General features: G+C 36.6%; 1 protein-coding gene across 5 annotated transcripts in view; it reads right to left on the reverse strand.

The window, feature by feature from the left end:
• The window catches only part of LOC136289397 (uncharacterized), an 88,170-nt gene that overhangs the window by 42,424 nt on the left and 22,610 nt on the right, over positions 1-23,136 (reverse strand). The window contains exons 3-4 of one of the 5 annotated variants that reach the window (XR_010720787.1): positions 6,026-6,165; positions 3,492-3,619 (exon numbers count right to left, since the gene is read on the reverse strand). The exons of 2 other annotated variants lie outside the window; for them this stretch is intronic. The gene's annotated coding sequence lies outside the window, so the exon portion shown is untranslated. Of the gene's footprint in view, positions 1-1,992; positions 2,038-3,491; positions 3,620-6,025; positions 6,166-23,136 lie in introns of those variants that run through there. 2 more of the 5 variants (XR_010720788.1, XR_010720786.1) reach the window with 2 other exon arrangements.

A 23,136-nucleotide genomic window follows, 5' to 3' on the forward strand; every position in this document is an offset into this window, starting at 1 on the left:
CCTGTGAAGTTTACAGGCAGTCAGAAGAAGTGCTTTGAAGAAGATCTCATGGGTCTCTGTGGGCCTCAGCACAAGTGCAGACTTGTTCTTGAATAAGAATCTAGATAAACTTAAAAAACATGGTTTCATTAACTTGCCTATAATCATGCTACAGTTCTAAGGCAATCACCATGACATACTTTTCTTGTGCCCTGTCTTGCCACTACGTATCTTCTAAGTTTAGTAGTAACTCTGTTTGTTAGGGTGGGTTCTGAATCATCCTGATAGTTCACCAGGCTTACCAGGAACACTGAATGAAAAAAATATCCCATGAAAATAAAACACTGTAAGCACACAAAACAAAATACAGTCCTCATGTATTTGGTTAAGGCTGCAAATAAACATAAACCCTATAATTTCCTAACTTCTCTGCACTTGACTTTGCTATCTTTGTGATGAATGTGTCTTCTGCTTTTAAAAAAATAAACCAAACAAAAATCAAAGAATCATTAGACATATTCCTTATGTTCACGAGCATTGAAGAAATGATTGGCAGCTCCTCCATGACACAGCCTCTGCTCTTGGATATAATACACACTTCATAGAACATATCACTGACTTTTCATCCAGCATATTGATTGGTCCTACAGTTTCAATTTATGCCAGTAGGTTTCACAGATACTTGCTGGTAAATGGCACACTCAAAATGCAGCCCTGCTCTGGTGCCAAATGTCAAGTCACTTTTTCCATATTGAGTTACTAAAACTTGACAGCAACACCACTGCAATTCTTTTACTTGTTTTTAACTTGAAAGGAAAATGCAGTTTTCTTCAGCCTTGTACTAGAAAATGGCCATTTACTGTTTACTGATGATTTCTAGTGAAATTTAGGCTAAGACAAGACTCTCAGATGGAAGGTTTCATTCCAAATGCTTAGAAACTGGCCAAGTCGTGAGAAATTGAAGACAAGTTATTGAAATATTTATGAAACATAGCTTCATAAAATACTTCAAGATTATTTTGTGTCCCAAATAGAAACTGCATGCACAAAAACAATTTAGAACTAGAATTTGCATTTCATTCATATATCAGAAGCTTTTTTTCAGTGGAAAGTATGCTCTTCATGGTCATTTGTAGCAAAATCCAGAATTCCCACACTACTCTTGGTCCACAGAAACAAGTAAACCTCCTTCTAGCCAGTCCATAAAGAAACTGACACATAGCAACATCCTTTATAAATAATCGATAGACCAATTTCAATGTGAAATGTTACATCAATATTCACACATTTTGAATATTGATGTAAATTGGTTTAAATTGACCAGATGCTCTGAAGATGGCATAGACAGGTGCAAATTATTTTCTCCTGTTAGCAAATCCCATCAGTCTTTAGGAGTGATGCACTATAAGGGAAAGCAGCTGTTTGTTGCCCTTAGGGACTGCAGAGGAGGCACCTCTAAAGCCCCCTTGGAATTTCATATGAGTGCTAAAAATGCAGAGTGAGCTTGGAATTAGATCTTTAATCAACACTTTACTGTGAATGACTACACTTTTTACTATCCATTTCTCCGTACAACAATGCTGTCACAGGATTATCCATGCTCTGTTCCCTCTCTGAGGCCTGTGATTACATCTACTAAAGAAATTAAAAGAAGCTGAGGCAAATTTCTAACCCTGAAGTCACATGTGCCACTCTGCTTTAGTTCATATTTATCAGCTTAAGCAGTCTCCTTTCAAAGGGATAGAGAAGCAAATCTACAAATTTCTGAAATATTTCTATTTCATTCAAAATCTTGTCAGTAAGTCATTTTGTTAACAAAGAAATTATGCATGCAGTCACACACTAGAGCTTGATTCCACAAGGTAATTCTGCTTTATTTAGTAGTGTGAGCAAAGCCTCTAAGCACAGTGAAGACTTCCTCTTGAAGTCTTGACTACTTACCTTTTCTGATTTGCATCTGCATGTCCCTCAGAAGGGCTCAGCCCCTTTCTTTGTGAATCAGTGAGTAGCTTTCCAAAACACAATTCTCCTTTTACCTTGATTCTACAAGAACAATCCCTTCTTAGAAGGGACGAGAGGAGGAGAAGATGACCTTTCTTAGAAAGCAAACTTTTTTCTAGGTGCACTTCAGTCTCAACTATAAACCCAGAATATAAATACAGCTGTAGTATGACTAGTGATGCAAAGTAGTTATGCTTTTATACAAATTTTACAATATTCTTACAATAAAGTAAGGATTGCACTGTATGTAGTGTATGGGCATAGCTGGAGTTTTAAACAGTTATATGTAAGAATATACATGGGCCAGGGAAAAGAATAACAGTATGGGGTCTGCTAGAGCAAGAAACAAGGTCAGGATCAACCAAACAAAGGAATCTTTGGGTTTTTATACAGCTCCCGCCATGCCTCCCGTTGCCTGGTCACCTGGTCAGGCCACAGGTCACCTGTCCCTTTTTTATGCAAAGGTTCAGGCATTCATGGCCTCTTGTCTCAGGCCCCCAGAGCTCAGCCTGCAGCTCACAATGCAGCTGCACTCCGAGATACCTGCACTGGCAGCATCACTCACCAGTGGAGAGCAATAAGGTCTGCTCTGAGCCTTCTCCAGAAAAAAGAAACCCAGTTCCCTCAGCAACACAAAATGTATTTTGAACATGAATTTCTAGGTCATTGTGCTGGTTTTAGCTGTGATAGAGCTACTTCTTTGCACTGTAGCCGGTATGGGGCTATCTTGGATTTGTGCTGGAAAATGGGAAAAACACAGATGCCTTTCTATTGCTGAGTAGCACTTACACAGTCAAGGCCTTTCCTGCCTCTCACTCCACTCCACCAGAGAGTGGGCTGGGAATCCACAAGAAGCTGGGACACATACAGGACAGCTGACTCCAACTGACTCTAGGGATATCCCACAACATGTGGTTTCATGCTCAGCCTATGAAGTAGGGAAAGGTAGGAGGAAAGGGGACAATGTTCAGAGTCATGGCCCTTGTTTTTCTAACTAGCTTTTAGGCATGATGAACCCCCGCTTTCCTGATGAGCACTTATCTGCTCATGGGAAGTGGTGGAAAAATTCCTTGTTTTGCTCTGCTTGTGTTCGTCTTTTGCTTTACCTATTAAACTGTCTTTATCTCAACCCACGAGTTTTCTCACTTTTACTGTTCTAATTCTCTCCCCTTTCTGAGCAGCTGTCAGTGCTTGTTGCTGGCTGAGGTTAAATCACAACAGTTTTAATCCTATTTTGTGTTCAGGGTTTCTTAGATACGTTCTTTTCATTCTTTTCTGAAAATCCATGAATACATCATACAGTAAATGATCAATTAGTCTTCTCTTCTTTTTACCTCCACTCTTGTCTGTTCATGGCAAAATTTTTTCTTTACTTTCCCTTTGAAAAAAAGGCTGTTCTTAGTCATTACTAAATGCATGCAACTTCTTTTTACGTGTAGAGGTCTGACCATTAACTGAAGGCATGCATGCAACATACACACATGGAAATCAGCTTCCAACAGTAATCTTACCATTTGCATCAGATTTCTAAGGCCTTTGAAGCTTTCCAATTTGCACAACTTAGTGGAAATAGAGTATAAATCAGTTCTTTGAGTTTATGTTGCTGTTCCGGAGTGTTATGGGAACAGTAGCTTCTCTTCTGCATTCCATATTAAAAAAAAAAAAAAAAAAAAAAAAAAAGCCAGCGCAGTGAGTGAAAGATAATATGACTGTATTTGCAAACCATTACAAATACACTGGGTAGATTCACCCTCCCACCTTGCTCAGTATGACTCTGTTTTTCAGACAACATCAAACGTGAACAGCTACTGCCACAGTAGACATTCAGCTTCATAAATGCTCTATTTATGTGGCAAAGAAATGGGCCAGGATTTACAGGAGTTTTACAGTGAAAGAGAAATTGCCAGAACTGGCACTGTAAATTGAAATAGTAGGAGGTAATGTTATGAGAATAAATATTGGAAAAACAACTAGGAAACTGGATGCAGGCAACTAATTTTAAATCCTTTCTCCTCTGCAAATATAAAAGCCTGGAGTCACCCATCTCTAATGTTCATATGTTAAACCTTCCCAGTTACTCGATACAGGTGCCGCTGTAAGTGCACTGTGAAAAACCAGGTGATTCAGACAGTAAATGTGAGAAATTATGAAAAATGTTTTGAAATAGAAGCATTTTTAGCGGGCCAAATGTCAATGCTAGTAACTGGCTTTCTCTCAGTATTCTAGTGAAGTTTGAAGTTCCCAATCTCTCTAAAAGCTACCATACCTAGGACCTTCTGAGATTCTTCTTTGAGGCACTACTACCACACCATTTCCTAGGCTGTGTGCTCTGTTGCAGTGGGCTGAATGGAATTAACAGGGAAGAAGTTCAAATAACTTGTTTTACACTACGCTACCTGCCATACTAAAGATGCAGCAATAAGCCACAGTGATGAAAGCACATTTTAGTTTCACACCGAACAGATTGCAAAGATTCATATAACTGACATTGTGTTCAGATGCACTCAACATCCCTATCCCAAAAATTTGGTACTCTGAATTTATGGACAGCAAGAATGTTGAGTAGGACTCCACCCACATAGGAAGAATCCTTTGTGAATCACTGGAATTTCTAATTGTCGTGGTTTAATGGCTCTTCTGTCATTCTTGTAAGTAAAACTGATTGTAAATAAAATACAATGCAAAATAAAACAAAGACATTCAACAATATCTGTAGCCCCCCCTCCCAAAATTGATGAGCCTTCTGCTGCCCTGGAATCCAGTGTTATTATTCATTAGGCGTCATTACAAAGAGGTGTCTTACTGTCTGAAAGCATTTCACTGACATCTGCTAATACCACCCTCTCCTAATACATATCAGGTATGTTTCATACAGGGTGAGCTCTCCATTGGTGAAATCTTCCACCCGAGATCGTTCCAACTGAGATGTAATCCCACATTAGAGAGTGAAATTCAGATAAAAATACTGAATGCTTGAACCAACTTTAATCATGAAGAGAAAAAAATGTGGAAATATAAGTTATGCTTCAACAGCTGTTGCTATTTCTGCTTGAAAGCTTGGGGGAAAAAATGAAAGGCAAAGGGAAAAAAATTAAACAGTTTTTAAAAAGAAGTCTTATTCACTGATTGACAATGAAATCTTGCACATTGCCTTTCTTGTGTTTAAGGAGAAAAGGATCACAGTTTTGTAAACTAATCCAGCCATATGATCAGACACGCAGTAGTATCATATGATTGGAAAGATTAGATGGTATAAATAGCAAATGAGGTAAACCATAGCAGAAATGGAAGAAAAAAAACCAAAACATCTCCCTTTTGAAAATTCAGTATTTATAAGTACTGAACTAATAGCCTCCTACCCATAAGAAGTAGGCAAAACAATGATGAAGGAAGAGAGGAAGATGACAAGAATCAGAAACAGTAAGAAGTATGCTGAATGAAAGTTTTTCAACTAGAAGGAAGAAAAGTGTCTTTAGATGTGACATCATCTAGCCCCTCAGACAATCCATAGTTACCCAGTATAAAAGCTTTTGAACAAAAGTGTACACATTCCTACACAGAGAGAGGTGCCTATACCAGTATGCCATAAGTGCTGTTAGACACAGCATGAATGGGAGCACTTCAGCAGTGACACTCAGGGACCCCATCCATGAGCCAAGAAAAGCTACAGCTGAAGGCAAATTACAATTTGAAGGCATGCCCGCTTGCTCCCTTGGCTCCAGCTCCATGATCCAAGCTGTGAGGGAGGATTGAAATTAAATAAAAGGCCCACAAGCCAAAGGTACAAATGCTTCATTAGTTTTTCAGGCAAACCCAAGACTCATACTAATCTCAAACACTTTCTGTGAGAGAAAGGATCTTGAACTGGGTAGGGAATTAAGAATTACAATGATGTGGGTTTTTTTGAAGCCTGCACTTATTATCCACAAAAAGGGTGCTTAATCAAGGTCAGTAAAGTAAAGCACAGGGCTGAAAGAGTCAGTGCACTCACTGCAGGAAGTAGTACAACATTAAACAGAAATCTGCCATGAAGACAAACACCTACCAGAGATATCTAGCATACAGAGGAACTGCATAAGCAGCCAGCTCTTCCAGCGGATGGAATTTTCATTTTTCCCACCTACAGTGCCTTCTGTAAATAACTCATGATGCTAAAGCTGCCGTGAAGCTGCACACTGGGAAGCTCTGCCGGAAGAAAGGATAACTTGAGATAATTCTGTACACTTCTAGCGTCATTGCTCTGTTTTAACACTAGCATTTGATATATGTCTTTTCCTTTTGACCTTCAGAGTAGCCAGTGGGTGTCAGGGCTCAGCAAGGGATATCAGCCACCTCAGGGTTGAGTGACATCACTCCCAGTGGTTGCTCTGCTCTGTATTAGGGTCGCTAATAGGGTCTTCAGACAGCCACAGACAATGAACTACGAAACTCTAGGACTGGAGTCTGTATAGGGCTAGGAGACAAGGCCAGGAGAAGGTCTTAACATAGGTACAACTATATCATACCTTAAATCAGGATTGCCATCCTGAGCTTAAATGAGAGTTTTGGGCAGGGTGTGGGTGAAGGACCCTAGCTGAGGGTGAGTAGGGCATCTCTCAGGGGCCTGACAGCACCTATAGAAGCTTAATAATAACTTGCCAGAGGAAACAAAGATTCCTTGCACATATGAATTTATCACACCTTCGGTCCGGCCAGTGCAGGCACCAGATCTGTGGGACAGCTTACTGTGCTCTATCCCCTCACACCTTCAGAGTGCTTCTAGACCATATGTTCTTTCATAGCTTCTGCAGTGAGTCATGGGCACAGCAATAGGCTCACATAACTGAAATGTAAACTAAAGTTATGGAGTCACTAAATGAAAAGTCAGATTTTCCATTTAGCAATTTTCACCATCAGGAAAGTAGGAGTGGGATTGCACAGATGCTAGAACTAGAAAAAATAAAAGGGAATCTGTCTCTTCACAGGCTGTCTGTGGTACACCCTGCTTCTCCAGCCTGCAAGGAATATGGAGGAGGAAGTCTAAGCACTGACCTAAAAGAGGCCAAATCCTACGCTCATCGAGGAAAAATGGGAACAAATAAATGGATGATAGAGCAGACTGTGGTACAGATCTTGTAGACACTGAAAAATACCCCAAGCAAAATAAAGAAAACAAGGAGAAAAATGACAGGCAATTAGCAGGGCTTCAGGGAATGGAGTTGCTGAGCAGAGATGAGTACATTTGGTAATGAAACAAGAGAAATAATATAGGTGCTGTCAGATTAGGTTCATTAGAACTGGACCAAAAATTAAGGATTAGACTAAGCAGTCAGAAACTGGGGAGCCTCCAGGGGAAATTAATGTTGTTAAGTGTTAATGTCTCTAAATCTGTTAATGTCTCTGACTAAGCACTGGCCCTGAAGGGATGGTGTGTCCCATTGCTCACTCCAAGTTCTCATTTTCCCCAGTACATATCCAAGACAAGACTTTGTCACACCCGAGACACATCTTGGTTCCCCTGACAGAAAAGCCAGCCATCTCAGGAGGGCAGGAGCTGCAGTGGACAAAACAGCTTTCCGTGGCCTTCACAGATCCAGGAACCAGTCCTGAATGTGCAGCCTTTCTGCAGGTAGGGAAACTTCTGGACTAATTTCTAAGGCAAACCTCTATTATTTATCAGGCAAGATACAAATATTTTTTCTAAGATTTGAGAATTCTGCAGCTGTCCTTGTACCCAAATTGGCTCTCCTTGTTTACAGACGCCAAACCAGTTTTACAAGAATGTTCCAGAGGTGTTGCCTTGCAACACTAAGTTACACATTACTTGCCCTTCAACAACCCTTTACAGAGACAATATGCACACCACTACGTATTTGCTCTGTATCTTGTAGCTCGGCACCTCCTTTGATCCTTTTTGCTCTCTTGCTTTTTCTTTTTCAGAAGACAGGCATACAGGTTCTACCTCTTTCCTATACTCTTGATGAAGGCTCTGAAAATACTTCCTATTCTTATACAGTTGCTTTTGCTTATCTACCACCTCCCCAAAATAAGGCAAAATTCCTCAAAGATTCTATTTTTTTGCCCCTATTCCTATATTTTATTTGAATTTCAATAACATATGCATAAACTCAGTTCTGTGGTGTTAACAGAATTTATATTTTGAGCCTAACTGTCTCTGCCTATCTGTATCCCACCTCCCTATATATGTGTATATATCTATACAGCACCCCACACCTAATCTTTTATAGTATTTACAACAGCACACAAAAGTGTTACTTTTGGCTAAAGAGTTTAAGGGTCCGATTATCTGATTTCACCTGAACACTGGAACAGGCAAAAGGATCAGATTCAAGGATACTACTCTGTAATTTAACCCCAAACTTAGCTGACCTAAGTCTGTGTTTAATATTTGTTCTTCTGGAACTACCATATATAGAAAATTACAACCATAAATCAACACAGAATAAAATCTGTTGTTCTTAAACACAGTATAATCTCTTAGAAAGAGATATTAGTTGTTATAAGGGCAAGATAGTAATATAGTAACATAAGAAGATAGTAATAACCATCATTATCTTTGGCTGTTTGATTTTATGTTGTGGCTTCTGCACTGAAAAACCATAACCTCTGAGAGAGGGCTGTCACACCTTGTGAAGCATTTTTTCTAAACATTTATTTCTCACCTAGCTCCAGTATCACACCTTCACGTCTTCCTACTTCATTTCTATCCCAAACTTAAAACAAGCTTCCTATTCCCACAAAGTCTTTTCCTCTTCCATCTCTGCTTACAAATCATACAACTGAAATGGAAAGTTTCTAAAATTCAGAAGCTTTTTTAAACTTCTTTTTTGCAGTCATCTTTCGAAACTCATGAAACTTTTTTATTAAAACTGATCTCCCTCAGGGAAAAGGAGCAACATATATTCTTCCTCACATGCGGTAAAGTTAGAGATCCTTTTTTCTGCTTTTGCACACCACTGCTCAGTCAGTCCACGGTTTGGAAACATGCTCAAGTCTCAAGTGATCATTCTGCCTTTGTGCAAGTGTGCCCTGAGGCCCTGCCTAGAGGCATCAGGTGACAGCTTTGTCTGGCACTTACTGTGCTTGAATGTCAGGACAGTTGTCTTCTGCTGGAATTGTGCAAGAATGTCAAACTCCTTGCTGGAATTGTGCAAGAATGTCAAACTCCTTGTTTTGATGATGTCTCTTCCCAGTTCTGAACTTCTATTTATTAAGAAAGGCCCTCAATAAAGCAACTGAATAGGCAAAAACTGTCCTCAAAACATATCTTTCCACAAATTTATGGAAATAATTTTCTTTCTATAGAAGGAATCACTTCTACCGTATTGACATATTCCACCAGACACTTCTTCCTTATTATATGCTTGCTTTAGTCTTTGTTTTTGTGTTTTAAATCTGCATTAACTGATTTCAGAATTTACCAGAGTGTCTAGTTATGTTCCCATATTGTTCCATCTTACCTTATACTATCATCTGTGTTATACCTTAGTAACCTGAACAGCTTCAACTATTTATATTATTTGGGACTGTTCTTCAGGTACAAAGCTAAGTCCAAAAGTAAGCCAGCAAAGCCACAGTTCTCCAAGCAAAACAAATTTCTTTTCAAAGAAAAAATTCCAAATCAATAGAGTATTGAACATATATTTTTTGCCACAAAATCTCTTCTTCAGTATCTAGGAGATGATATTTTTTTACCATAGTTGGACAAATTCTTTGTGACCATCTCCTCACAGTGAAATCTAGCTACTGAACTTCCTAGAATATTAGATGCCACAGATCTACCTAAATTATTGAGAGATTTCTTTTGAGCAGGGCAGGACTATTTTTATTACATACATTCCAGGAAACTTACATTATCTCCTCTGTTTCATAATCTGCGGATACATTGCCTCTTCTATTAATGGTGTCTGGGAAAGATATTTTTGTCTCTCTAAGGATTTTTGTCCTACAAAATAGTGGCTTTTTAAAACAAGCACAAAATCCAAAACAAAACACTCCCCCCCCCAAATCACCCAAAACCACAACCAAAATGCACATTCCTGATCCCTTGGCCTCGGTATTTCACATTCCCAAACAATTATGAAACCTATCCTATTGTCCTGGTTTATCTTCACATCAACCGAAATCACACAGCGTAGGAATGATTCTCCAGGTTCCCAGTCTGAATTTTTGCATGTTGATCAAGATCAGGGTTACTCTTCATGTCACTTACTGTGTCTACAGACAGAACAACAGGTTGCTTTCCAGTACCTATGTATGCTAGATGTAATGTTCAATTTTGGAGATGTATCTTTCTTGAGTAGTCTCTGCCGGTAAAATTGTTGTTTTCTCCTGCTCCTGCTCCTTTCATGCAGAAGAGGAGCTTTTCACTACCTTGTAGATTGGTGGTCGGTTCCACTAAACTCTTGGGGATGGTGCTGCGCAGGACCAGGAGGTGGACTCGATGATCCTTTTTTGGTCCCTTCCAACTCAGCTTATTCTGTGATTCTGTGAGAACCTAAGTACATCTCAGCTGGCACTCCAGTAGCCTATCATGCTTAATAGGCAGAACTGGAATCACGTCACTCCCAGCTGAATATCAAAATAAACCACTACATTCTGACTTTCTCTTCTCTTTTCTCTTTTGGCTCAATTTTAAGAAAAGGGTTGAAGAACCTATTCCCCCAGAATCTTAGTATCTTTTATGAAGGTCATACATCCTGTGCTTCATCTCATACGAGCATCAATAATTATTTCCTTAGATGGACTAAATACCAAGAGAATCAAAACCTTGGACACTTCCTATAATTTCCTGCTCCTGTTCCCTATTTTTCTTTAACTCCCGAAAACAGGATGTAGATACTTAATTTAAGACTGGACCTTTCTCTGGGAAGGCTAAATGTTCTGTGTTTGAGAGAGAAAAAAAAAAACCACACAAAAAAGGAAATGAAAATTCAAAGTGTGTCTGAAGGAAAACTGATTCCATAGCTTCCAGTGTGTAACTCCCAGTTCTGTTGCATGTCTCCTGATAACTCTGCAGTTTTTGAGGCCCTATTTAATGATAAAAATATCAGGAAAAATGTAGTCTAACCCATATAAATGTAAAAATCTTTCTCACACATTAATTCTGTGAACAGTTAGGGTTAAAATGCTATCAATAAAAGAAACAAAAAAAAAAGCCGATAAGCCAACACCATGATGCAGATGGGACATACAGTCTAAGATCAGGAAATAAGAGTTAGATAAGCTTATCTGCAATATCAGACCCCACCCTCAGTAAATTAGACTTTTTCTGCAGATTTTTCTCCCTCCCTTTCCTTAATACGGTATTTAAATTATTGGTTTATCACTACATCAGTATATGCTGGAGCCTTTGCACAGCATGCTGTTTTTATTGGAAAGGCAGAAAACTGGATAGTAATTTTATCACTAAACACTATCTCAAAATCCACATATAATCTAAATAAGGTTAAACAGATAAACAGAAAGGACATTCATCAAATTTTTGTGTGGTCAGTTTTACAATCTTCAAAACATTCTCTTCCGTAATTGTCAGTCTGTAATAAATAAGTAGACATGCCTGGAATCTTTCAAGGAATTTTGAAAAAAAAGTTATTTAAAACACTAGAAGATAAATAAAATTATTGAGGGCTGTCTTAGATGTTTAAGATGCCTGTTACTTATTTGATTTAGTTAAAATTCAAGTAAAGTTACCTTGAAGAGAACTGCAGAGAAAAGAAGCATAGTAAGCTGCCCTGAGTGGACAGAGATATTGAACCTAAAAAGTTTACATGTTAATAATAAATTTTTGATAAAACCTATTTATCTAATTCTCTTCATTTTCATGACAAAGTCTTGGTTTTTGTTCCACTGCCACTACTTTGTCTGACATCTTCTCTTGCATCTCCCCTTCTGTCAATCCATGTTTGCTTCAGCAGACCCTTGGAGATTAATTTACATTACAGTCATGAACATCACTCTCAAGGAGGATTAGGTACTGCTAATGTATTAGACACTGCTGATCTTCTCTCTGGTGACCAGGATGGGACCTGAGGGAATGGCTCCAAGCTGCATTGGGTAGAGGGGTGGGGATAGGAGGGGCAGTTAGATTAGACATTAGAAAAAGGCTCTTAGCCCAAAGGGTGGTTGTGCACTCTAACAGGCTCCTCAGGGTAGAGGTTACAGCACTAAGGCTGCCAGAGGTCAAGAAACACGTGGACAACACTCTCAGGCACATGGTGTGCTTCTTAGGGTGGTCCTGTGCAGGGACAGGAGCTCAGATTTAATGCTACTAGTGGGTATTCCACGGATATTCCATGATTCTATGAATGACTTATCCATAACACCCCTTGCTAGGTTAAAATAGCTGGAAACAGCTAGAAAATTTGCCTAAATTAGTATATATGTACAAACTGCTACGTAGATAGGGAATTAGAATCTGGAACATGTGGGGGTTTTTTTCTTTCAGGGCACACAAAGCTGTGTGCAAGAAAAGTCAGTAGAACCTTTGTTTCTCTCTTCTCACAGCTGCTTGCCTAAAGGAGAAAGAGTTGCTGTCATTTATGAGAAAAGAGTGGGTAAGAGTGGGGGATCCTGAGATATATTAAATTTAAAAACCTATGTATTGCTCTGAAAAGGGGTGTGGCCAGTCCATGTTCATTATAGTTACTCTTCCTAAAAATGAGTGATTACTGATAAGATGATATTTCCAAAAGACTTTTGCCTTTAATACATCTGTTGCCTGAACAGGCTAAATTCCTCAATATGAAGAGGCTGACTGAACTACAGTCTACAGTGCATGCAAGCTCAGATTCATAATGGTGTAGCACATCTTGATTAGGAGTTTGCTCTGATGTCAATAAGTGCTAAAACACAAATCCTTGACTTTGTCAAGTCCTTCATTTCCTGAAAGGGCTTTTCAGAAGGAAGCCTTCATTGCTCAAAACAGATAAATGAGATTCACCACATAGGCTGGGCTTTCTATTCCCCTCTTTAATGCACTGCTGGTTCCATTTTATTTTGGTTATTTGATTCTGATCACACATGATGCACAACCAGACCAAATGGATCACCTAATCTTTGATAACCTCTAGAAACAGCTCCCACACTACACAAGGAAAAGCTAATTCAAAGGAGCAACTTGCACATTCTCTCAGCATTCATGCTTTCCCTGGAGGTGCCGAAAATGAGTCTCAGTTTGCTGAAACTAACTCTCTTTATAGTACTCTTGATTATTTACAAATCCCTATACAACCATGATCCATTTTATTTTAGCAGCTGTTATCACCCTGTTGTCCATGATGATACACTCAATTCAGAAGACTGCTAGTCTGTGGGTAATCATGAAAAGTAATCTGAGATCAGTGGGTGCCTGGATTTTAGTTTCTGCTTTTTCTTCCATGATTTAAGATCTTCAGGATTCTTTCTTTAACTTACTTTTCAATATTATTCTATTTGAATAACAAATAATACTTGTCATCTTTAAAAGATTTTTAAATTTCAACCAGTAAATGTTTAATTATGCAGAGTTTTCTTTTGGGTTCTTTTTGTTTTTGTCTTTGTTTAAGTAATAAAATGTACTATTTCAGGGTTTAAGAATACTCCCTAGTTTTATTAATATGTTCTTATTCCTTCGGTGCTATTGCAATACAGATGCACTATAAAAGAAGATCTTAATGGGAAAAAAAGTGATTATTTTTAAGCAGCTGTTTACACAATTTAGAACCTACGACAGAAAAGTTTCGTAAAATGCATGATGACAAAACACACTTCCTTCTTCTCATACTTACTAGTGGTTAGGAAAATTACTTATTAATGACTTTATCAAAAGTCATATCTGTTGCATACTTTAATGAAACTTAAGCACTGGCTAAACTTTCTAAATGGAACAATAACTAAAGATAATATGAGCAATATGAATTCGAAGATTTTTTATTCTGATAGGAAACTTTGAACACATCCATGTTATCTGAAAATAAACAAAACAGATTTTTCTTTATTGTCAACACTAAAAAATGCCATTAAGGGGTTATTCTCAGATTTAAAGAAAGTAAAGAAAAAATAAAACTTCAAGGTCAACACCTAACACGAAGTATAAGCACAAAGTATCAATCCACACTAGCAATGGATAATGTGAACTCAGGAGTTTTTAGAGAGTGCATATTTTTCTGAGCGTGCTGTTGCTTCACTCAAAATTTAAATGATAATGTTACAAACAAGAAAAATATAAAATATTTTTTATATTTTGCGTGAAGTACATTTGATGAGTAGCCATTTTTTAAGACAAAAAGATCTCAGGATTAATCTGACATCCTTTTCTTGTGAGTGAGAAAGGTGTTAATTAAATTCTGATGACAACGTCCTACTAAAATGAATTTTAGTATGGGAAGAATAGTTTTCATGAGAAAAGATAAACACATAGCCTATACAATGAAAACTTTATTTCAAAGACATAAGTTGTTGAGGATGAAAACTCCATGAATTCATCTGAGACTGCAGCCTTCATACTGTGGAATGAGGCATTACCAGATCTGAAATTATGTCACAATCCAGAAATCCTGAGTACACCCAGTCACTGGTAGTTGGTAATGGTTTTTTAGCCCAGAAAAACACAATTTCAATCACACAGTTAAACGTCCATAACGCCAATCTAGCTCTACAATCATCTCCCTAACGACAGATGTAGAAATATTGTATTCACACACAATCTTTGTGTTACAGTAACAAAGGCAGTATTAAAACATCTAATACTGGTGGATTTTATTACTTTTTCAGATTCACGCTATTATCCACCATGTAGTTCTAAAACTCTGTTGAGACAAAATGTTATTTAGAGGGCTATTGGGTAAGATCTGGAACTTTGAAGGTTTTGTCTGAAGTCAAATTAATGTTTAAACATGTCTGCATTTTGTTTTCTCCTTTGATTTTATCTTTTTTTCACTTCTTACAGCCAAAAGTTTTATGAGCTATAGTAATTCTCAGCTATTTGTCTTTATAATTTATTACTTATTGTTAATTATAATTGTGCAATTTCAGTAGCTGTCCCTGTAGGTAAAAACTGAAGATTTATTTGTAATTATCTTGCAGCATGAAAACACCTACCTTGTATCTTATGATCCAAATTTAAACTTATGATCCCAACTTTAGAAAATACATAATTGTATATTTTTTAAGAGTTTTGTTTTGGAATTTGCGGTGGGTTTTTTTTGGTTTTTTTTTTTTTTTTTTTTTTTTTTGGTTTTTTTTTTTTTTTTTGTTTTGGGGTTGTTTTTGTGGTTTTTTTGTTTGTTTTTGTTTGTTTTTTTTTTTTTTTTTTGCTATGGAGTCTCTTTTCAAGGCAAAAAATTAGAGCATTATTTTGTTAAGAGAAAGAAGCAAAGAACTGATTTGAGTTCACATTTGGAAATTTTTTCCTACAGGATACCTTGCATAACAGTTTGAACAGTTAAATGTTTCTAAAGATACTTCTTTTTGATGATTCATATGTTTGTGACTTTCCTTGGATATATTTATTCATGGCTCCCTACTGCCTTTTATCACCTCATCAGTAATCATCTGCTGTACAATGTCATTGCATGAGTGTAGCTGCTTCAGAGATGAATGATGTATTTTCTGTAACATTTATTCTGGTTTTGCTTCCATGGACCCTACTGGATCCTTGATGAATTATCATAGTCTCTTTTCATATTTTGCTGGGTGACTGGTGGTTTGGCAGCATTTTTCTCTCCCAAGTCCCAGATTTCTAGGACAAGCAGAGAACAAAGCTATTCACTTTTCCTATCCAAAACAATGCCACAGACATCCCCCAGTTTAAAAGAAATCCATTAAACTATATTTTACTTTTGGGCTGAACTGTCTGCTGAAATTCTTGCAGATTCTGTTCTTGATCTTGTTCCCTCTGGTATTCACAATGTCTCTGTTTCCTACTGCTCAGTCCCAGGACACCTATAATCACTGCCAGCAGCAAGCACTACAGAGAAACCATTTTTGTCTGTCATCTACTTCAGATCCCAGCTCCAGGGCTTTAAATCAAGAAAATATCTTCTGACCTTACCTTATTTTTTCTTACTGAATCCCATGCATTCTTTTTACTTTACTCTATTCCACAAACTTTTTTCATGACCTCAAGAATTTACAGCAGCTCCTAACAGCTACACAATCCCCCCTCCCTGTTTCTCCACACTCTGTGTAAAACATTTCTTGGCAACCTACCTTGGCATGCAGTAAAATCGTGTTTGTTTGGATCTGAAGCGTGTGGTACATAACAAATGTCTGACAAAAATGTCTTTTACCAGGTTCTAAAATATCAGTACAGTCGTGTTCCTTTCCAGAATGTTTAATCCAGTGACTTTCAGATATCTGAAAGCCAGGAAACAAGGAGTTGATGTATATGTAATTTAAACTTGTGAATATCTAGAAAAAGAGTGCTAAAGTATGAAAGTGAAATATTGACTGTTTTCTTCCTCCCTTGCTGGCAAAAATCCACATGAATTTCAACTGGATTCACTGTGCTAAGTGCAGTGATATTGAATGGTGAAGAGATTAGTTGGAGAAGCTTGGCAGTGGAAGGAGGTCTGGGTCTGAGCCTGTACTGGCTTTATACACGGAAAAAAGATATGTATGTATGCCTTAATCCAGTATCAGTGCAAAAAAAAAAAAAAAAAAAGTCAAGCCGTTCATTGACACAGATATTTCAGTGCTGTGAGAGTAAAAATCCTGCAGAAAAATCAAATTAATTTATGGAAACATATAAAAAGATTGTAAAACATTGCCTGTTTGGGGTTACTTCATAGTTGTGACCTAATGTTTGGGATATCTTCAACCCACTGTAGTTCATTTAGCTACACCTTTACATTTGAAAATATAAAAAAAATATGTTAGATATCATTCTGTTTGTTCTCAAATAGACCTAACTAGGTGTGAGTCTGCATAGCTGTGGACTTCTAAAAATATTGCTCAAAGGTGGCAGATTAACAACTCTAAGTCCCACGATTCAGAGTTTTCATTTAAAATGTAACATTTTAAAATGTTACATTTCACTGACTCTAATTCTTAGGTAGGGCACAAATACAAGGGCAACCTTAACTCAAATTTAATGAAACACTTTCTTTTGTCAGAGAATGTCTGCATTGAATTGAGTGTCCTTTTAAAAGACAAATATGGCAGCTATTTAGTAATAATTGAAGCTGCACCTGCATATAAATGCATGTGCAACAGAAACATGGTTAGACAATCATTGCCATTCTTTCCACCAGTCAGATTTCCATTGGGAAATCTCACCACAAATTTACAATGGAAATAGATTGTTTTAACTTTATGATGAAAGGAAGATGGGGCACAGAGCTGTTACAACCTATAAGCAGAACTGTGAGTAGAATTCAGATTTCTAGTACTTCTCAATAGTACTATTGATAAATTTCATAATGATTTATGCTCATCTTATTATTGCATCTGCATGCTTAAAAGATACAGATGTAGAGTAATGGGAAATGTGGAGAGTACCAGAAGGGATGTGTGACAGAAATCACCATTATTACTGTATCATAGATTATGTAGACATTAATTAACAGTTTCAGGAAAAATATGGAAAAGGATTAACTTAAAACATATAAACTCAATCCAAATTCCCAGACAGTTGTAACCTCTTTTGCACTAAGAATATCAGATGGAAAAACCATGGGATTTCACAGTTTGTCCAAAAGAGAAGGTCCCATTTTGGAATGTTCTTCTTGCTAGAAGTCAAGAGGTCTCTGCTCTGATACAGACTTTAGAGCAGAACCCTTGGAAGTATTTTAAAGTCTTGTCATCTAGATCACCTGTCTTGGAATCAGCCTTTATCAGTTTGCTTTAGGGGACAGCTTTTAATTTTTAAGGTATTGCAAGCACATTTTTTACATAAACCAAAATCTGCAAAACACTACTGGAGACCCTTGTAAAACAGTATTTTCCTAAACTGTGGACCTCAATGCTACAATGTGTCTCACCTGATTTTTTTTTTTTGTCAAAATGTAACTGAATATAACATGAGAAACCTTGTACTTTGTCAGCTGTTGGACTGACATGCAAAGCAGGAGAAAGTCCAAGGGTCTAAGTAACAAGATATAATAGTATGGGTTAAACAGATAAGGATGCAACCAAACAGGTCTCTCAAAACACAATTGGATACTCCTGCATGATATTTCCTCATGCACATAAATCTATCAAAATGTCTTCAGGGGAGAAAACCTCTTTATGTATGCTTTGTGGCATATTTCCAGTGGTGCTAGAAAAAAAGTTGTCAGTCATGTCTGACTACATTTAGATGTAAAAACAGAAAAATAATTAAAAGACAAGAAAAAAGAATAAAGTTTATATTAAGTTTCTCATAAAATATCAGATTAATTATGCCTCTAGACATTAAGCTGTGCAAAGGACCCAGGGGAAAATATAAAATTAAATTTAGCAAACATTCTTTCTTTATTCATAATGCTTCTATTTATCCATCATGTTTTCTGGGTTTTTGTGAGAGAGATGTATAAAAAGTACTGGTGTACAGGAACTTCAAATGATTAACAAATTGCAGGCAGTGCAAGACTGAAGGGATAATTAAGCTTCATGCTGCAAAAGGTTCTGACCAGATAAAACCCTGAAACTTCTCTTAATCTTGTCACTCAAATCCACATGCAACTTTTGGCCAGTCTCCCTTTCATTCCTACCTTGTAAGCTCAGCCTCTTGTACTATGTTGAGGATGCTTTTAATCTTTTTAATATCAGCTGTATTATCAAGTAAACAAGAGATTAGTTTTCAAAACCCTGGACCAAGATTAATCCAACATTCATACTTACGAAATTCAACTTAGACCAAGCCATAGTTTGTAAATTATGCAAACTGTGCTCACACAAACTGGCCATTGCAAACACTTTCACACTGCTTCTGGAAATCAATCACATTTTTCCCTGTTTAACAGAGAGATCTCTAAATGAGAAGCCTCAAAAAATATGATGTTTTTAGATGCATTTCAAAAACTTACAAGTTCAGCTTTTTTATTCCCCAGATTTTTTTTTAGACAGAATATTCAACTGTGAATTAGAAACTGCCAAGTCATAAACTTTAACAACATTTCCCCTCCATTTATAAAGGTGGTTTATAATGGCAGAGATGCCACCAATATTCAAGTACTATGAATCAAAGTTTTACTACCTAGGTTCAAGGAACATATTTCAGTTAGAAATATGATGTTCAAAAAATTAAAACCATTGGTCACGTCCTTCAATTACTACAATACCCACATTTTGGACAGTCTTGTTTTCTGATTTGCTCCCTTGCCTCAGATTAAGCTGTTGATTGTAAATGTTGATTCAAGAATGTCTTACTGCAATACTTTGTGTTTCTTGAAAGAATTCTCAAAAAAACCCAGCTAACTGCATTTTTCTTTGCTCCATGTTATCCTGCTAATCCTGATGGCCTTGATTGCACAACTCAAATGTTTCCCTGTTGAGCCATTCCTCTAGATACCATCTATAAACCTGTCTGTTTTTCTACAGATACTGTATCTAATGAAGTCCCTGTAGTCTCCAGTACTGTCAACAGGAGACCTACACTTCACCTCACAGACTGCCTTGAAATTCTCAGTCGAAACACAGAGAAATTTGTTTTTCTGAATCTGATTACCCAGACTAGAATTTAAATAAGATGATACATCAAAATGTGTTACACTATGATATCTACATAGAAAAGTTTTGTGGTGCCCCTCTGATCTTTAACATCTTTCTTATACTTTATAAGGATACTGCAGTAATCCAGTGGAGAACTCAGTGTTGAACTGTATTTTACAGTTTTACAGTGTAAAAGTAAACACTTTTGCCTGAGGACATAAATTAAGAAGAAAAAAAAATTAATAACAAAAAAAGGAATTTAAAAAATTTTTCTATGTCAAACTCTTGATATAATTCTTAATTTTAAATAATTTCATAAAAATTGCATAAAATGTGAGATGGTATAGAATACTTTTCTACTTGAAAGATGGCCTAGTCTTCACTTATGAGAGATAATAATAAAAAAATAACAATAAATTGATAAAAATTATTTCAACAACAAAATTCCCAATGTATTTGACTTTCATATCTCCTAAGGAACCCAGTGATATTGTCAAGAGATGAGGATGCTTTTATTGAAAAGGGAATTTTAGGGGAGTCTGCTATGCACTAGCTGTGACTGCTAAATAGGTTAATCTCACATTGGTCCCCTAGGAAACTCATGATGGAAACAGGCACTCTGACACCACTATATTTTCTGTTGCCAGTATAGAAATCCTCATTAGCATCAGAGTTACTCTTTCTATTGCTAAGGAATTTCTGTGAGGGAAAAAACCCTAACAATCAACCCACTAAAAAAAAACAAAAACAAAACCCAAAAACCCAAACAAAAACCAACAAACAAACAAAACCCCAAAAGAAAACAACAACAACAAAAACTAAACAAAAAGAACCCCCAAGCAAACACACAACAGAAAACTTAATATGCTAAAAAATATTTCTCGGGAGCTACTTTTTTTCTCTTGACTTATGCTCATAATACAGCATATGGACTTCTGTCAAAGAATACAGCTTTATCAGCTGTAAATTGAAACTATTACAATCCCTTCCACTCCCTAAGAGAGAGGATGTTACAAATATAAATGTCTTTCAACCATTCCAGACCATCTCAATGGAAAACTTTTTTAATATTTCCCTTGTAAAATATTTATTCACCTATGTAAATATATAGTGTTTATCCTGTTAAATGCAATGTTTTCCTATGTAAGAAAAAACCACCAAACTTTTTCAGAGGAATGGATCTATTTCTCTGTAAGAGAAGGTAGATGCAAACCCCAATTGCTTAGAAATCTTGCAATTCCATAAGAATTTCTGTAAGAATATGATATTCACCACCCAGAACTGGAAAACAGAAGAAAGACTTTCATTATGGCAAAAGGCTAAATATTCTAGGCACAGTCTTTCCTCTGAAATTCTGCCTGCGTGCTTGAAGTGGTTGTGGATCTTGTTGGTTCACAGAAAGTCTGTCCATCTGCAGTAGCTCTAAAGTAACATTGATGTCTAATCACTGCAGCTTGATTTTCTTCCTCATTCAAGGATATGCTTCCTAGACTCTCATATGTGGGAGGAACATAAGGATTTCCTTTCTCTTTTACTTTTATATCTCTCCTTTGGTCTGCTTCTGAGCTCTGCACATGATGATTCCAGGGTTACCTAAAAACATACTGCATTCATTTCTTTGACAGCATTTTCATAGAATGGTGAGATTATGAAAGACTGAAGAAGTATATAAAGCTACATTGTAAAGGGGACCTTGTCACTGTAACTTAATATTTGAAATAGGGATTTTTCCCTGTAGAGAAATGTTCTTATAATCATCATAAGTTTGTACATTGAGTCTTTTTTGATGCAATAAGAATTGCTTACTCTTTTTGCAGTAGTTATACAATTTCATAATTCAAATTGGCAGATTCAAAACTGTAGAAAAGTATATATGAATATATGTATGCTTATATATATATTAATGTGTGTATGTAAGTATATAACATAAAAATATAAAAAATAGGTAATATAAATTTATTTATATAAAATATAAAAACTAGGTAATACTTGCAAATCACATTCTGATTGAATATTTCTAGGGGAAAATGAAAAAGCATCACTTGGAATGGAAATAGGTCTTCTTATAATATGAACTATTTATTCATAGAAATGTCAAAATAGACATAGCAGTAATACCAGCGTGCGAAGAGCAAACTATATTTAGGACCAAGTCTGACCTTATTTGTCACAGACTCATTATTCACTTTCAGTTTTGCTAATAATAATTTTCAGAAAAACAGAGGAAAAGTTGTTGAATTGATGCAGTTTATCAAAGGCTAGGGAACGGAATATTTTAAAGACAGCTCTTATTTCTTTTTGAAACTACCTGTGTGTCCAGTTTAGGAAATATGTGACAGAACCAAAGGTTTTTAAAACAGGCATGGCTCTTTAGTAACAGGTACACACACACACAATCCAAGACAACAGGCAGAGCTCTGGACTACATGCCTTTCAGCTGTTTAACTGAAAGACTACAGCTGTAAACTTTATTCTAAAGAGAGGCATTGCAAATTATGTTCCTCCCTTGTCTGTCCTTTTCCTTGGAAGGAGAAGAAAACACCTATCAACAAACTTTTGTTCATGTTGTGAAGCACATGTTGTAGAGATGGAGCAATCTGTCAAGGACAGAAAAAAATATTAGAATTCAATTAAGGGTAACTTAATTCAAGTAAAGGTAATTGTCTGTTAAACATAGGACCTGGGAGAAAACTGTTTTGGTTCAATCTGTTTTTTCAATGGTAGTGTTAGGCAGATTAACATGATAGGAAGTTGAAGAATGGTGGCCATGCATAGATTATAAGGATATGAAAAAATGCTTGAAAATCAAGTGGGAATGTGTCAGGTGTATAGAGAAAACTCCTAAAAAAATATTAAGAAAATAAAGATCCCAGGAAAGGTTTAATTATCCTGAACTTATAAGATGAAGAAACTCAGCATAAGCTATGCCACCTAGCCATGTGATGGCCTCTTGACAAAGCACTGAACACTGGGAGGTTGTGGATAATCAGCCTGAAAAGGAATCCTTAAAATAAAGAACACGTCTGATATCTACTGAAAATGTGGAGACTTTTCTGAACTCACCTGCCCTTTGTACAGGCCAGGTTATTGTCTTAAACATCAATATCTTCATGCAGTTGTTCTCTTCATTTAAATGAGTAAATATTCTGACTGGAGGGAAGGAAACTAACTGTTCTGAAACTAAAATTCACCCCTGTGAAGAACCATGGTAAAGGTGAATTCTCTTCTTCAGTTATTATCTATATTTATGTGGAAAATTAATTGCAACAGGAGATGTGAAAACAAACTTTTTCTGCTTGCATAGTTGTCTCATGTTTTGGGTATTTATTTGAGGGAAGAGGTAATAATTTTTTTAAAAAAAATACTAGTAAATAGAATATGAACAGATCTCACTTTGGAAAAGAAAAACATTTCCATAAGGAAAAATCTGGAATGTATGTTATTTCAAATTATTTTGATTGATTTGAACTTGGCAATAAACTGTTTCCTCAAAATGATCCTCTTCCGTTCTGCTGAGTGTCCAAAAGTTTAGTCCTGAATACA

The sequence above is a fragment of the Chamaea fasciata genome, unplaced genomic scaffold, assembly GCF_029207755.1.
Source record: "Chamaea fasciata isolate MVZ Bird 193981 ecotype frontalis unplaced genomic scaffold, bChaFas1.0.hap1 SCAF_5, whole genome shotgun sequence".
In the NCBI taxonomy this organism is placed as follows: Eukaryota; Metazoa; Chordata; class Aves; order Passeriformes; family Sylviidae; genus Chamaea; species Chamaea fasciata.